The sequence below is a fragment of the Chlorocebus sabaeus genome, chromosome X, assembly GCF_047675955.1.
Source record: "Chlorocebus sabaeus isolate Y175 chromosome X, mChlSab1.0.hap1, whole genome shotgun sequence".
NCBI classification, from domain to species: domain Eukaryota; kingdom Metazoa; phylum Chordata; class Mammalia; order Primates; family Cercopithecidae; genus Chlorocebus; species Chlorocebus sabaeus.
Window position 1 is genome coordinate 71027790 of NC_132933.1, and position 3979 is coordinate 71031768.

A 3979-nucleotide genomic window follows, 5' to 3' on the forward strand; every position below is an offset into this window, starting at 1 on the left:
CACAGATGAATCTGAAGAACATGATGCTACGTAAAATAAGCTAAACACAGAAATAAAAATAATGCATGATCTCATTTTATTTGTAATCTAAAAATAAAAAAAAAAATTTTGAATATATAGAAAAATAAAATAGATCGGTGTTTCCAGAGGTGGGGAGAGAAAGTAAGTTGGGAAAGGTATGTCAAACGGTACAAGCCTATAGTTATGTAGAATGAATAAGTATAGAGAGTTAATGTACAACAGGAGTACTTTAATTGATAATATCGTATATTGAAAATTTGCTAAGAAAATTAGTTGATAATATTGTATATTGAAATTTGCTAAATTTTAGGTGCTCTTAATTTCCATCCTCAAAAAGTAACTGTGAAAATTGATGGATATACTATCTGCTTACCTGTAGCAATCTCTTCACTATGTGTATGTGTGTGTGTGTATATATATACATATATATAAACATACATATGTAAATATGCTGTACATCTTGGATATATACAATAATAACAAATAAATAAATAGATAATATACTGAAAAATAAAGACATGTATGAAAAAGGGAATCAAAATGCCAAAATAATAGTCCATTGAAGTACAACTTTAAGGGAACAAGAATGGCACCTTACATTATAGATAATAAAGATGGACTCCGTTCCTCAGTTACTTAGGAGACAGAATCTATAGTATTTGGTGATCAATTGAATAATGGAAATGAGGAAAGAAAAGAAGTCAGGGATTGCTTTGGTATTTCTTACTTGATAGATAGTGTAGGTGTAAAACATACACTATAAGAAGGGTTTGAAGTTTATTTTTCTAGAAGGGAGGGCAGTGTAGAATGGTAGACAATTGCATATTTTATAACATGATGATTTTGAAATACCTGAATGAAATTGATAAAGAGATGCTCAGTGTGTTGTTTGGGAATATGAGTTAATTGCTCCAGAGAGAACAATTGGATGATGATAAATCATTTGCTATTTGTGACCACATCAATGGCATTTTAAAGCATGTGTATGACTGACAGCAACCAACAGAGTGAGAAGATCATCAAGAACTGAAACTTTAGGCTATAGTTTTAGTAATGAAAAAAGGGGCATGTCACTGAAAGAGGGAAGTTAAAAACAGATACACAGAGAAAAAGAACCAGGAAAAAATTATGTCATAGAAGTCAAGAGAAGCATACATTTCAAAGAGAATGTAGTCAACAGTATCACACATGACAATGATATCTAGGAGGAAAACTAGAAAGAAGATAGAATCACTGAAAGAGCCAAGAAACAGCCCAGTAGCAACGAGCACACCAAGCACCCAGATGTTGATGATATCATTTTTGACTATAAGAACCAGGGTTCCTTGGATAAATGGATGATTACAGTGTCAATGATAGGTGAAAAAGTGGTTTAAAAATGATAAAGCTGTCACAAGGACACACTAGCACCCAGATGCTGATGATATCATTTTTGACTATAAGAACCAGGGTTCCTTGGATAAATGGATGATTACAGTGTCAATGATAGGTGAAAAAGTGGTTTAAAAATGATAAAGCTGTCACAAGGACACACTAGCCAGATTGAAGAGGAGTCGCCATGGTGAAACCTGGAAAAATTTGGGTACCAAAATAATTAAATATGGTAACAAATTATAAACCACTTAAAACATATTAATTAATAACTTCATATCTATAATAATTTAGTAACTTAATAAGTGGCAAGGGTGGGAAATGACTCATAATAAAATATATATGTTGACTGACAAATGTACAAGAAAATCTGGAGTTGAAAAACAATATTTTTGTAACCATAATTATAAAAATTTGATCAGAAAAGAATCACAAATAATATTGAATCCAAAAGAAAATTTTGATAAGTAGGATATTTACGTTGTCTGAAATGTGTCCCCAAAGATTGCTATTAGTTGCAATGAAGAGAAGGGACTCACAGTAATTATACAGTGAAGAAATAGCACATCACTTTGACCAAGTTGTCAAAAGTAACGTTACTAACAAGAGACAGATGGGCATTGTAGACCTGCAGGTGTGAAATCCTGAGATGGATACACTATCCCCTGTGGATTATTCTAGACAAGAATGCATATTCTGAATCTCAAGGTATTTCTCAGGGAAACACTAAATGAGGAACATTCTATTAACCTTCAAATATATTGGCTTACTGAAACTCTATGGAAAATTATGAAGATGTTCTAGATTTTTTTAAAAAAGGCTAAAATGTGCTGACAACTAAATTCAATACTTGACCATACTAGATCCTATACTGCAGAAGAAAAAAGTTATGAAACAAATATTATTGGGTTAACTAACAAAATTGGAATACAAAGAGTAGATTAAACTATTTTATCTATCTCACATTATACTGAAGATGATTACTGTATGATCTTTACGTAAGAATACATCCCTGTTCATAGGAAATATGCGCTAAAGTATTTAGTGGTAAAGGACTAGAAAGAGGGAAATGTTTACAACTGAAAAATGTAGGTGACATTATGTGAATGTACTTTGTAATTTTCTTGTGACTTTAAGTTTGAAACATGTAAGAAGACTTGAAAAGAGAATAGTAGTTTTCGAAAAAAAATCTGAGAGTTGTTAAATTTTGTTTAGAGCTGTTAAATTCCTGTGTAGTGGTAAGGCTGCTAGTATATAAAGAGAGTGGGTTCAAAAAAGTGGTAATAGTGCTAACAGTGGCATTTAGTAGGTGTACCCTAAAATGTGACAATAAAAGAAAACTTGTTTGAAGTGACTTCTTTTTTTTTTCTTAAAGTTCTGGGATATATGTGCATGTTTGTTACATAGGTATACACGTGCCATGGTGGTCTGCTGCACTCATCAACCCATTATCTACATTAGCTATTTTTCCTAATGCTATCCCTCCCCTAGTCTCCCAATCCCCGACAGGCCCTGGTGCATGATATTCCCCTCCCTGTGTCCATGTGTTCTCATTGCTCAACTCTCACTTGTGAATGAGAACATGCAGTGTTTGGTTTTCTGTTCCTGTGTTAGTTTGTGGAGAATGATGATTTCCAGCTTCATCTATGTCCCCGCAAAGGACATGAACTCATCCTTTTTTATGACTGCACAGTATTCCATGGTGTATATATGCCACATTTTCTTTAATACAGTCTATCATTGATAGGCATTTGGATTGGTTCCAAGTCTTTGCTACTGTGAACAGTGCTGCAATAAACATACGTGTCCATTTGTCTTTATAGTAGAGTGATTTATAATCTTTTGGGTATATACCCAGTAATGGGATTGCTGAGCCAAATGGTATTTCCAGTTCTAGATCCTTGAGGAATCACCACTGTCTTCCACGATGGGTAACCTAATTTGCGTTCCCACTAACAGTGTAAAAGCCTTCCTATTTCTCCACATCCTCTCCAGCATCTGTTGTTTCCTGAGTTTTTAATGATCGCCATTCTAACTGGTGTGACATGGTATTTCATCATGGTTTTGATCTGCATTTCTCTAAGGACCAGTGATGATGTGCTTTTTTCCATATGTTCGTTGGCCGCAAAAAAAATGTCTTCTTTTGAGAAGTGTCTGTTCATATTCTTCACTCACTTTTTGATGGGGTTGGTTGTTTTTTCTTGTAAATTTCTTTAAGTTCTATGTAGATTCTGGATTTTAACCCTTTGTCAGATGGATAGATTGCAAAAATCTTCTCCCAAGAAAAACTAGAGAAGCAAGAGCAAACAAATTCAAAAGCTAGCAGAAGACAAGAAATAACTAAGATCAGAGCAGAACTGAAGGAGATAGAGACAAGAAAAACCCTTCAAAAAATCAATGAATCCAGAAGCTGTTTTTTTGAAAAGATTAACAAAATAGATAGACCGCTAGCCAGATTAATAAAAAAGAAAAGAGACAATAATGAAATAGACACAGTAAAAAATAATAAATGGGATATCACCACTTATCCCACAGAAATACAAACTACCATCAGAGAATACTATAAACCCCTCTATGCAAATAAATG